Source organism: Uranotaenia lowii, chromosome 3, assembly GCF_029784155.1.
Source record: "Uranotaenia lowii strain MFRU-FL chromosome 3, ASM2978415v1, whole genome shotgun sequence".
Taxonomy (NCBI): Eukaryota; Metazoa; Arthropoda; class Insecta; order Diptera; family Culicidae; genus Uranotaenia; species Uranotaenia lowii.
Window position 1 is genome coordinate 88,063,771 of NC_073693.1, and position 13,207 is coordinate 88,076,977.

A 13,207-nucleotide genomic window follows, 5' to 3' on the forward strand; every position below is an offset into this window, starting at 1 on the left:
ATCATATTCCAGAGTGTGGGAACAAAGTTTTGCTCGTTTGCTCGATTTTTAATTTTGTTGTGGATAAAAACTTTGAAAAAAAACTAACATTCAATGTTTGAACCATGTCATTATCATTTAACAATCATAAGATTAGATTAAATTTGGTAGGTATATAAAATTGAAAGTAAGGTCGGAACAAATATCAATTTCATCTTTAATCACCCCCCACCCCCATCGAAATTTAAAAAACCGAAGGGGGGAGTAAATAAGGTTGGAAATATTTAATGGAAATTCCGAAAAATCAATCAAATATCCGAAAGATTGCAAGAACAAAAAACAAATTGTGGGAGACGGGAGTTTTTTCACATTTTGTATTCTTTATTTTATTGAACATTTCGATAAACATAAATTGACTTATAATTTTGTGCAATGATGTAGTATGCAATTTTGTAGCATTCAAGCTTCCGTGAAATTTTTTCTAATTGAGTAATTTTGAACATTATTTTTAATTATCCCCCCTCCCCCCCCTTGCGATTTTTCAACTCCGAGTGATAAAAGAAAAATTTGGAATTCGTTCCGGCCTAATACTCAAGTGCTGTGGTAAACAAATGTTGCATTTAACCCCAATTTTGAATGAAAATAGATTGATAATAGAAAATCAGTTTGTAGTATCGGTTTATATAAAGAACCTGTTCATCACCTCAACACTTATAAAGTCGAACGGAATTCACTAATTTTAATTTATTACTCAAAATAATGAACAAAGCATTTCGGGTTCAATGATTAAAGGTGGATATGAGTAGTCAATCAAGCTAAGCTAAGCTAAGCTAAAACTGAATCATCTACTCAACATTATAGAACCGATAAATTCAGTGTAGAGTTCAGAATTAAATTAAAAAAATTGGAGACAAGTTTGGAGTTCATTATAAATAATGGGCTTCATATCACAAAGATGTCTCCATAGATTATGTTCAGAGTATTGTTCTTTCTCCAAAGAAGCCACATATCAATTTTAACTCATCTCCTCTGGAGTATCATAACAAGTTTAAAGAATCACTTTATCAAACTTAAAAACTTGTTTTCGGTATACTTAAAATCAGCTGCTGCTGCTGCTAGTGTCAGGACAAAACTCCCCAGTAACAGCTTTCGACAAATTTGCCATAAACTTTTCCCACTCTCAGCACTACTGGAAGGAAATCCACCGTATCCAGTTGATCTTCCCGGCTCAGGATCGGGAAAACGATATCACAAAACAGAAACTTTCTTTCATTAAAACATTACTTTTTTTCTTCTCCTTCACTATCCATTTCAGAGCAAATCTCCCGTCACGGTTTCACTTGGCCGGTTTGCCGCAGCCCTTCTTTCTCGAAAGTCGTAACTAGCAGGGACCGGATCCGTTTCCTGTTGCTTGCTCCGATATCGTTTGCTGTGCTGCTGCAGTGAAGGAAAGAAAATTCACGACACGTTTCCAGTACACGGAACATCCGGAAGAACACCCTCCCAACGATAAGCTCCGGACGTTTCCGGTTGAAGAAAAAAAGCAATGGGGTGGGAAGGAAGTGAAAAAAAGCGCAACCAAGAGTTTCCCGGAGCTGGCTGCTCGAGAAAAAGATGAAATAATTGAGTGAAATAGTGTTAGCTCCGTTCGCCTGGCTCTTGGCAGATTTTCTTCGACCATCTTGGAGCTCAAGCAAAAAGTTTAGTTTCTTTGGTGTGAAGGAAGAAAATCGATTTGTTGCTCTCTTTTTCCCCGTTTTTCAGCATTGGGGTGGGATCGAAAGGTTAAAAGTGCTGCCGTGCTACTTTGGGAATGCACCTTTTTGGAAAATAGTGTTTTTGACAGCTGAGGGGAGTAAAAACTTGAATCGAGTGCAGCTCTAGGGTCAACATCTTTCGGGCGGGGTGGGATTAAAATTGGTCCACTGTAAGTGAAACCTCAAAGATAGCAACAAGAAGCAGCATCAGCATCATCAACCATAACTAGGAGCTTAATGTTGTAAATCACATTCCAAGGGAGAAAAACCAAAAAGTAGTTACATAAAAGCGCTAATCATCGCAGTATTTGGCTCCGTTCAGTTTACTACCGAGTGGGTGAATGTGCAGAACTAGCTGCAATACTGTATTAGCCAGTGGAAAGCGAGTCCTGTCATAAGCGGATTAAGGTAAGCTTTTTTATAGCTCTGACTCAGAGCATTGAATCTGTCAAGCTAAAAACAGTCAAATTGTGGTGCAGTTTTTGCACTTAATCTGATTATTTTTTATTTCTTTCATAATTCAACGTTCATGTCACAGGAAGGAATAAACGAAACCCTAAATAAAAACAGGAATTTAAATAATCGGGCAAACAACACTATTTGTTGAAAAAACAATATATGAGTTTAAATAAAAAATAAATAATCCATTCAATTTTTTTATTTATGCATTGCACACTCGAAAACTTACAGTCCAAGGAAAACGTTGCTCTCTCATTCTGACGCGATACAATAACAGTGAGTAGCGTATAATTTTATGCAAGAAAAAAAAGTTTTTTTTTCACTCGAACCGCTTTTTCCTTTCATGATTCCATTTTCATATTTCAAGATAAAAATAAAAGGATAATAAAATAAAATTATTAAATTTCTTGATATTATTTTTTTATTCAAGTTTACTCACAATCTTTGAAATGTATTAGCTTCGCTTAACTTGTTTGACTACTCACACTCACTTTAAATCATTGAGTCTGAAATGTTTTATACAATTTTTATCTATGAATTTTAAGATAAAGGGCCGTAGGATGAACCGACTTATGGGGTGGATTTAGGTGATTGATTTTTGTCTATGATTTTTTTATTGCTCAAACAATGCATGAATGACAAAAACTTAAAACATATTATTTTTGTTACTTTTGAGTACATACTTCATTTTTGAGTACTTTTACCCGCCTTAAGACGGGGTATATTAAAAGAGTCATAAAACCTCATAAAATAGTTAGTATTACAAGTTCTTTTTCGCAAAATGATCAAAAATATATAAATTTGGGAAAAACATGGGAAGAATTGAAATGGACCTATTGCACAATAGGAAAAAAAGTGTATAAACCGCGAAGAAATTCAATATCTTCCCTCTTACTCGAAACAAAGCCGTGAAAAGTACTTTCCTTAAGTGAAAATTTCCAAATAATCGATTGGACGTAGTTTCAGCGGCCGCACGAACTTACGAACGGTGTTATAGTGTCTTTTTAACCCCTAATTCCCCTATATTTTGTGAACAATCCAGGAAAAAACTTATTTAGACTTGAAAACATTGAACAAAAATACATCTATCTTATGCAATTTTTTCTTAGAAATCGAATGGAGCTGTTTGAGCGACCGCACGCTTCGAAAAATCGAGTTATGGCTGTTTCTACCCTCAAATTCCCTATATTTTTCAATTATTTGAGACAAAAACCTTGTTCCGCCTTCAAAATTTTGAACCAAATGGGACGAATCTTATGTGACTTTTTTCGAGGAATTCAATGAAAACTCTTTGAGCCATCGCAAGCTTCGAAAACAGGAGTAATGGCCGTTTTATCCTAAATTCTCCTATTTTTTCAAAAAGCTAAGAAAACGCATGTTGGGACTTGAATATTTTGAACAAAATGGAGCGTATCTTGTGTAATTTTTCCCGAGAAACTCAATGAAGGTAGTCTGAGCCCCCGCACGCTTCGGAAAATCGGAATAACTTCTATGTCTATTTTTACCCCCAATTCCCCTACATTTTTCAATTATTTTAGTAAAAAGCATTTTCGGACTTGAAAACTTTAAACTAAATAAGGCTCATCTTGTGTATTTTTTATCAAGGAAAGCTGTTTAGGCCACCGCATGGATTGGAAACTGGAGTTATTGCTGTTTTACCCTCAATTTCCCAACATGTTTTTGAATAGTTCAGAAAAAGTAAGTTTAGACTTTAATACTTTGAACAAAATGGGAAGAATATCGTGTGATTTTTTCCAAGGAATCCAACGAAGCTTGAGCGACCCCACCCATTGGAAACAGGGGTTATGGCTGATTTACTCTCCATTCCCTTACATTTGTCAAATAATCAGAAAAAGCATGTTCGGACTTGGAAATTCTGCACCAAATGAGACATATCTTATAGAACTTATCGCAAGAAATCCAACGAAGGCTATTTGAGACACCGCACGCTTCGGAAAATAATGGCTGTTTGTACCCTCCATTCACCTACATTTTTCAATTTTTCATAAAAAAAAGTTCGGACTTCAAAATTTTGAACCAAATGAGACCTATCTTACGTATTTTTTTTCCGAAAAATTAAGGGTAAAACAGCCATAACTCCCGTTTTCAATGCATGCGGTGGCTCAATTAGGCTTCGTTGGATTCCTCAGAAAAATTCACACAAGATACGAACCATTTATTTAAAAATGTTTAAGTCCGAACATGCTTTTTTTTTAGAAATAATTGAAAAATAAAGGGGAATTGAGGATAAAACAGTCATAATTCCAGTTCCCGAAGCGTGCGGTGTCTCAGCCTTCATTGGATTTCTCGGAAAAGATCCCACAAGATAATTCTCATTTGGTTCAGAATTTTCAAGACCCGAACATGCTTTTTCTGACTATTTGACAAATGTAAGGGAATGGAGGGTAAATCAGGCATTACTCCTGTTTTCAGGCGTGCGGTCGCTCAATCTTCGTTGGATTCCTTGGAAACATTACACAAGCTTCTTCCCATTGTTGCATTCCTCGGAAAAAAATACATAAGATAAGTCTTATTTGATTCAAAATTTTGAAGGCGGAACATGCTTTTTTCTTAAATAATTGAAAAATATAGGGGATTTGTGGGTAGAAACAGCCATAACTCCGTTTTTCGAAGCGTGCGGTCGCTCAAACAGCCTCCATTCGATTTCTCAGAAAAAATTTAACATGATAGGTCTATTTTTGTTCAAAGTTTTCAAGTCTAAATAAGAGTTTTTCTGGATTGTTCACAAAATATAGGGGAATTAGGGGTTAAAAAGGCACTATAACTCCGTTCGTAAGCTCGTGCGGCCTCTGAAACTACGTCCAATAAATTTTCTGGAAATTGTCACTGAAGAAAAGCACGTTTTCATAGATTTGTTTTATGTAGGAGCAAAGATATTGAATTTCTTCGCGTTATATACACTTTTTCCCCGTTGTGTATTGTTCTTTAAATTATCAATTTGATAGACTCAGAAATTCTCGGTCAATGTGTTTTTCAACCTGAAAACTGCGTGACAGTTAGGTCATAGAACTACCACCATTCTGGATTGGTTATTTGAAAAAAAAATCCTAGATTTGGAAGAAACCACTTCTGAGGACGGAGTTAGAAAAGTACGAAAACAATTCGATGTAAGTTCATGTAAGTTGAAATATTTCAGTTATTTGTGGGCCAATTCTGAAAAAAATACAGCTATGGATCAGTGTTGATATGCTTCAGAATTTAGGAAAAAAGGTTGAAGTGTGTTAAAACCACAACTGAAAAAGTATTGAAAGTCAAGTTTCTAAGCTCTGTGATTATGCAATTATTGAGAAAAAAAAATTTAAAAAAAATCTTATCTGTGAATTTTTTTCGTAGAACAAAATTAAGCTAACAAAACTAAACTTAGCTTCTATGAAATTTTCAACGAAAAAAAAAAATTGGTTCTAGACGATTCAATCGTAACTTTATAAAATACGTTCTTAAGTCTTTAAAATGGTGAGCTAAACATGTATAATGTTACTTTGAAAAATACGGAATTCTCTTTCATCGACGGTTAAAATCTTCTAATTTGTTTAAGATGTGATTAGATAAGGCTTTTTTAAAAAATAGTTTTTTCAATGAATGCCTTCAATTTGTATTTAGAAAAAAAAAACTTAATCTATGCTCAAATTAAATAAACTTGAACTTCCAAACTCTTTAACAAATTCGAAGATTTAACCAAAATCAATCAAATTTTCAAAAATAAAAGTAAGCGATTGAAATTTTTCGGTTTAAATCTGGTACCTGCCAATTTGATCTAAATTTATGATTTAAGTTTGAAATTTGGTTTATGAAAAAACTTAAATATTAATAATGGTTAAGAAACACCGAAAAAATATACAATTTTGTGCAGATGTTTAAGATGAAGATCATCGACATGTGAATCATCGACTACTTGAAAATCAGAATTAAAAAAAAAACAACTTAAAACTTTAAAAAATAAAAAAAATTCCACTTTATGAAGAGATTAACCACCGTAATTTTTGTTTGTTACTTTGATTTATCGGCCTAGCGGTGAAAAGTGATGTCCTTTTTAGTAGGGACATCTAAAGATTATGAAATTTTTTATATAGATAGATAGAAGGTTAGAAGAAATGAAAGATGGTGAAAATGAGCGGGTAGAATTTGTTTAGAAGCATTACCATCACATACCAAATTTTTGTTCCTCACGAGCCTACTACTATGAAGTGGTAGATACAGATAGAGTTGCATCTACCACCACACATTAGTAGGCTTAGCGTGGTCCGCCCCACAAGTGAAAACTTGTAGTGCGGACGAACAAAAAGATGGTATGTGATCGCTCAGATAAGCTCCCTTTAACTCAGAAAACGCATCTATCGATGTTTAAGTCTTCTCAGTTTGTTATCTTCGCATTCGTTACATGCGGGGTTTGCATGCGAAACGGTACGGTCGATAGTCTGATAGTGACCAACCACCGATGCTATGATGTCGTGTTTTTATTTCTTTTTGGCCAAAGTTGTTTAATTTTATGAAGAGATTAACCACCGTAATTTTTGTTTGTTACTTTGATTTATCGGCCTAGCGGTGAAAAGTGATGTCCTTTTTAGTAGGGACATCTAAAGATTATGAAATTTTTTATATAGATAGATAGAAGGTTAGAAGAAATGAAAGATGGTGAAAATGAGCGGGTTTTGTTCGTCCGCACTACAAGTTTTCACTTGTGGGGCGGACCACGCTAAGCCTACTAATGTGTGGTGGTAGATGCAACTCTATCTGTATCTACCACTTCATAGTAGTAGGCTCGTGAGGAACAAAAATTTGGTATGTGATGGTAATGCTTCTAAACAAATTCTACCCGCTCATTTTCACCATCTTTCATTTCTTCTAACCTTCTATCTATCTATATAAAAAATTTCATAATCTTTAGATGTCCCTACTAAAAAGGACATCACTTTTCACCGCTAGGCCGATAAATCAAAGTAACAAACAAAAATTACGGTGGTTAATCTCTTCATAAAATTAAACAACTTTGGCCAAAAAGAAATAAAAACACGACATCATAGCATCGGTGGTTGGTCACTATCAGACTATCGACCGTACCGTTTCGCATGCAAACCCCGCATGTAACGAATGCGAAGATAACAAACTGAGAAGACTTAAACATCGATAGATGCGTTTCTGAGTTAAAGGGAGCTTATCTGAGCGATCACATACCATCTTTTTGTTCGTCCGCACTACAAGTTTTCACTTGTGGGGCGGACCACGCTAAGCCTACTAATGTGTGGTGGTAGATGCAACTCTATCTGTATCTACCACTTCATAGTAGTAGGCTCGTGAGGAACAAAAATTTGGTATGTGATGGTAATGCTTCTAAACAAATTCTACCCGCTCATTTTCACCATCTTTCATTTCTTCTAACCTTCTATCTATCTATATAAAAAATTTCATAATCTTTAGATGTCCCTACTAAAAAGGACATCACTTTTCACCGCTAGGCCGATAAATCAAAGTAACAAACAAAAATTACGGTGGTTAATCTCTTCATAAAATTAAACAACTTTGGCCAAAAAGAAATAAAAACACGACATCATAGCATCGGTGGTTGGTCACTATCAGACTATCGACCGTACCGTTTCGCATGCAAACCCCGCATGTAACGAATGCGAAGATAACAAACTGAGAAGACTTAAACATCGATAGATGCGTTTCTGAGTTAAAGGGAGCTTATCTGAGCGATCACATACCATCTTTTTGTTCGTCCGCACTACAAGTTTTCACTTGTGGGGCGGACCACGCTAAGCCTACTAATGTGTGGTGGTAGATGCAACTCTATCTGTATCTACCACTTCATAGTAGTAGGCTCGTGAGGAACAAAAATTTGGTATGTGATGGTAATGCTTCTAAACAAATTCTACCCGCTCATTTTCACCATCTTTCATTTCTTCTAACCTTCTATCTATCTATATAAAAAATTTCATAATCTTTAGATGTCCCTACTAAAAAGGACATCACTTTTCACCGCTAGGCCGATAAATCAAAGTAACATTCCACTTTATATTTGCGATTTTCTGCTGAATTGAATGAACAATTTATCTTTGAATAAAAATTTGAAATTTCAATTAACAAACAAATCCATAAGTTTGTGATCTCTTGATAAACTCAACGAAATAATCAATTTGAAATTTAGTTACGAGCTGAATCATACTCTGAACTTGAACCTGGATTCAATACAAGAATTTTTAATCTGTTTCAGAAATTTAAAACGATAACTGAAATGTATAAACATTTGATTTCTTTATCTAAATTCCAGATCGGAATTTTAAATGCCAAGTTTCAGAGCCCCCATTTATGAATCTTTAATTTAAATTCTGTGTAAAATTGTAGGGTTTGTTCTAAATTCATTATATTAATTTTTTATTTTAAATCTGAATAGTAAAAAATATAAAAATAAAATAATATAAGAATTTCGAATGACGAATCTGTTTTTGAGTTTATATCGCCATTTGTCATATTAAATTTTTTCATAAGAATTAAAATTATGGTCTTGAAATCTGAATATGAATCGAACATTTTCTATTTTATGTTTAGTAATTTATTATTACACAATAAAAACTTGAGACTATTGAAAATATTGAAAAAGCACATTATTTTAAATAATCATCGTTCAAATTTTATATGAAATGAAATAAAACAAATTTGAACCAGAATTTTTAAGCAGCATTTCATTTCTAATTTCATACTCGAACTGAAAATCAAGAATCCTAAACTGGCTCCTAAACTGGCTACACCCAAACAGCTATGGTAGCGGAAGATAACAAAATTACACGCTCGCTCACAAATATAGATGGTCTTACCGCCAACATAACCAAAACATTGCGTTCGGAATATACTGATATACGAACAGCAAGTAAACAATTAAAAACAATTGGGTGTCTTTTTCCGATCATAAAAGACAAAACGCCGCACGATGAACAAACCAACGTCATATACAAAATAACATGCAAAGGACATTGGAAAACAGATGAAACACAGGAAGTAGAAAACTGCGAAGCATGCTACATAGGATGTATTACGAGAAAATTAAAACAACGAATCTCACAACACAGGACTCAAACTAACGAACTCAAGCGCCTATGGAACATAAGATACACAAAACAGGACTACGCAATACAACAACTTCGCCAACAGACAGCATTATTGGAGCACGAAATAGCTATGGATCACCTGTTCGACATAGATAAAGCGGATATCATCGACAGGAGGGACAACGAGAACAAATTGCTGATCCTGGAGAGCTGCCATATAAAAACAACAAAGCACGCGATAAACCTAAAAAAAAGATACCGAAAACATACATTCAACATACGCAAACATTTTTAAAACACTTCAACACACAAAAAGAAAAATAAACTCGAAACATAAAAACACCAACACAGAAACACGAATCCAACAATAACCTGTAAACAATAGCATACACTAGCTGAACCAGATCAAAGTAAAACAAACAGTGGAAAGTGGTGACTTTGAAAAAATCGAAGCAGTGAAAATTTAATCCAAATATAGGAGGAAGTACGAATTTTCACACAGTAAGTCAGATAACACTACATAACACTAGAATCGGAAATTAATCACAAAAATTATTGTAACAGAACAAATGACAGCTTTATCTGATCAGCCGAATCAAACCTGACAAGAAATACGACACATTTTAGGTAAGAATCAGATAATCTTGTGAAGAATTGTTTGATAATTTAGTTCACACACAATAAACTTTACAGTCCCTGATGACGATCCTATATGGATTGAAACGTTGGAACGTTAAATAAATAGTCGTTTTCACTATTTAAAAAGACTGAAAGCCGAAAAATACATCTCGAAATTCAAGTAACAGTCGTTAAAAATATGATTTTAAACTGGCTACAAAATCCTAAATATGAAAATAGAAAAACCACATTTTTGTTTGGGAATATAGAACCTGAACCATTGAAATGAGTTTAATGTCATTCAAAATTTAAAACACAGAATAAAATTTCTATAAAAAAAAACAGTGAAAAGATTAAAAAAAACTGACTGCAAAACTCTGAACTTCTTTGGCGTGAGCTTTGAGTGTAGATTATAACTCTTGAATAGCTTTATTCAACCATCGAAATGTGATTACGAATTTTTGAAATTGAATATTTTGAGTGTAGAGTAGAATACTTCGCTTGCTTTTCTTGGACCCTCGTGGGGTATATTTCTAGCAGTACGCAATGTCGATTCCAGAGTGCGCATCGATCGCTTTCAAAAAAACTGCCACCCAACTTTCAAGAAAAAATAGGAAGTTTTGACTACACAATCGCGGTAAACTGACTTGTTTTTCCTACAGGGCATTTTCTAGTAAAATTTGGCAGGTTCGCAATGATCGGATTTTTGTTCTAAGTGTCCGTACTAGACAAAAATTTGGTGCCTAAAGAAAATGCCTCTCAACAGCAACATATTTATTCTTCTTCTAATCTTCTATCCGTCTGTAATTTTCAATACTTGAAATTTTCTTACCAAAAAATCATACCCTTCATCGATAAGGCCGTTTAATTAACTTACAAATATGTTTTTCATTTCATCGAAGTTTTCCTTTTACATTCTATTGAGGAAGCTATAGATTTTCAACAGTTTTTAACATTTTGTTGCTCAAACACAACTGCTTTTTGTGCAAAATTGTATTGCATTCGATTATGTAGTTTTTGAGTTATTAACAAAATTTGAGTTTTGATAGTGTTCCAGATTCCTAATTAGAAATAAACAAACTTCTTATATCTGTTTGCCATTTTTCTTTGGAATTCTCTCGGAGATCGATGAAATTCTATTTATAACCAAATGAGAGTCTTAATACAGAAATTGAAGAGAGTTAACTGTTCACAAAAGTTAGAAAACCACCTTTTTGAAATTTCAATGTGTGAAATAGATGACAAAAATCAAATTTAGCTTTTTGTATACCTAATACGAGATATCTCGTTTTAACTTTTCCCGTCTGTATTTTACAAGAAGAATATTTTCCAAAAGATTTTCTCAGCAGTTCTTGAAAAAATTAATAATTTTGGAAAAATGCTTTTTTCTTTATTTTTCTTTTCATGATGGCTTAGGTCTTAATTGAACACAAACAACCCGTGAGGAATAAAGAGATAAAATGTGATGAAATTTTTTTCAAATTAAAATTATCCTTCCGCTCATTCTCAACATCTTCCACCTTATTTTAATCTTCTATCCGTCTATAATCTTTCAATTTTCAGTATTCTTTCTTGAAAATATATAATTTAACCAATAATATAAATTCATAATATAAATTTACGGTGTTTAACTATGCATTTAAAACAACTTTAAAATAAAACTTCAAGAAATCTTTTTTACTTAACTTAAAAGAATTAAAAAAAAAACCTTTGAAGTTACATATGTAAATATCAAAAAGATTTCAACAGCTGGATTCGAATTAAATTACTCTTCATTGCTAGTGGAATCACGTTTAAAAAAATACGATTTACGAGCAGCTAACAATATTGTTTATTGATTTCTCTAAACATGCAATAACTTATTCGAATTATTCACTACCCACCCGCAAACGGCAATCTATAAATTCTTCTCCCTTTTACCAGCAACAAACGGCATTTAACCGACTAAATGTCACCAGACCGGAAATTTACAAGCATTTGCCGTTTTGGGTTTTCGTTTCTGCTTTCAAGGCTGCCACCAACTCCCCCGCATTCAGCCACAGTTTTTCAGCAGCGACCAAAAAAAACTGTTGATGTGGCGATCTTGAGAAGTCGCTCATGCAAAAGGGAAGCAAATGGATTTTCTAGTGGTGCCCTCAGGCTCCGGGAAAGAAAAAAAAATGGAAAGAAGAAACCTGCCTTTTAGCGGATGCTTTTAGCAGCAGCTTTTTCGAAAACTGGTAGAAGGGCGCGCTGGTGGTCTAAAAAGAAAGCAATTCAATTACGCAAATCGTTAAGCTTGAGGGAAAATGGGGGTGGCGGAAAGTGTGAGTAGGAATTTTCAAAATTAAAGTAGACTCAAGCACTTGAAAGGGTCGCAATTGAAGATGTCTTTTTTTCTCTTTCCGCTAAGAGTTCGGGGTTTTGTAATGGAATCAAATTATCGTTTCGTTGGACTCCAATAAAATGGCAGTAATGAGAATATCAATGCCACTTACAAATAAGACAAAACTGAATATGTTTTCGAATATATGAATTTTTTTGTCATCTAGTAAAATCAAATCGTTCGTATTAAGTTTACTAAATTCACATGGCAAAAATATTCACATATTTTCGAGATGCACAAAATTTAGGAGCTAATTTTAATTGATTTGGGGGCGACGATTCCAAATCTTCAATAAGATTTTTTTTTTCTAGGTGCTCGTGCTTTCGAGCAATTCAAAAATAAAAGGTTTAAATGTATTTAATGAATTTGTGCACTTTTTTGATAAAACTGTAGAAAACTATAAAGATTTCAAAAATGAATGTTTCAGTTCAACGATTAACTCCCCGAAGATCGTGAGTTATTTTGACTTCTGAGATCAAAGTTAATGATGTTTTCTTCTTGTTTGTTTTTTTTTCAATTCGGCCTCAAACGAGAATTTTAATGGAATTTTAAGTCGTTGAAAGTTTAACTATTTCTCAGAAGTCAACCGTTTTGCAATTTTCAACCAAATTGTTAAATAAGTATCTTCAAAATACTCATAGACTTTTTTAAATGATGTCAGAGACAGTTGTAGTCTTATCTTTTTAAATTTATAAAAATTGAAGAATTTAAATTCAAAGGATAATTTCTCTGAAACCTAAACATCTAGGCTAAGGTTGCAGGAAAATCCGGGCAATTGAGTTCAAAACTTTTGACCAAAAATCCGAAAGATTAAGAATCCGTTTTAGTTTTTAATATACGTTTGTTTGTTCATCAGTTATCAAATTTCGATTTTGCTCGAAACTGACAAAACAACTTGTAAATTTCACCATATCATCAAAACTAGAGATGATAGACAAAATCTGACGAATTGTTTCATCTAAGTC

The 13,207-nt window shown here is 33.7% G+C and overlaps 1 protein-coding gene across 10 annotated transcripts in view; it reads left to right on the top strand.

Annotated features, from left to right (window-relative positions):
• Positions 1-13,207, top strand: part of LOC129755639 (kazrin) — a 322,166-nt gene that overhangs the window by 90,482 nt on the left and 218,477 nt on the right. For 9 of the 10 annotated variants that reach the window (XM_055752232.1, XM_055752237.1, XM_055752236.1 and 6 more), the window contains exon 3: positions 1,295-2,144. The gene's annotated coding sequence lies outside the window, so the exon portion shown is untranslated. The remainder of the gene's footprint in view (positions 1-1,294; positions 2,145-13,207) is intronic. The other variant, XM_055752235.1, reaches the window with a different exon arrangement.